The sequence below is a fragment of the Penaeus monodon genome, chromosome 24 (genome assembly GCF_015228065.2).
Source record: "Penaeus monodon isolate SGIC_2016 chromosome 24, NSTDA_Pmon_1, whole genome shotgun sequence".
Lineage (NCBI taxonomy): Eukaryota > Metazoa > Arthropoda > Malacostraca > Decapoda > Penaeidae > Penaeus > Penaeus monodon.
The window spans coordinates 4,821,870-4,822,080 of record NC_051409.1 but is presented as its reverse complement, the minus strand read 5'-3'; positions in this window follow the sequence as shown (position 1 = coordinate 4,822,080).

The window sequence follows — 211 nt, the reverse complement described above, 5'->3', positions numbered from 1 at the left end:
TCTTGAATCCCCGTTTTCCTTGACAGTGATACATCAGCCATCAAGAGCAAGCACCAGTGTTTTTCTTGCACTTGGCGCTTAGTTCATCATGCTTGCAAATCTTCTGTCTTAGAAATATTACCTTAGAAATGTTCTTTGTCGTCTCATTATTGTTTCATTTAAGAGAAACAAAACAAATTTTAAAATAGATTGTCATGAAAAAATACGTATA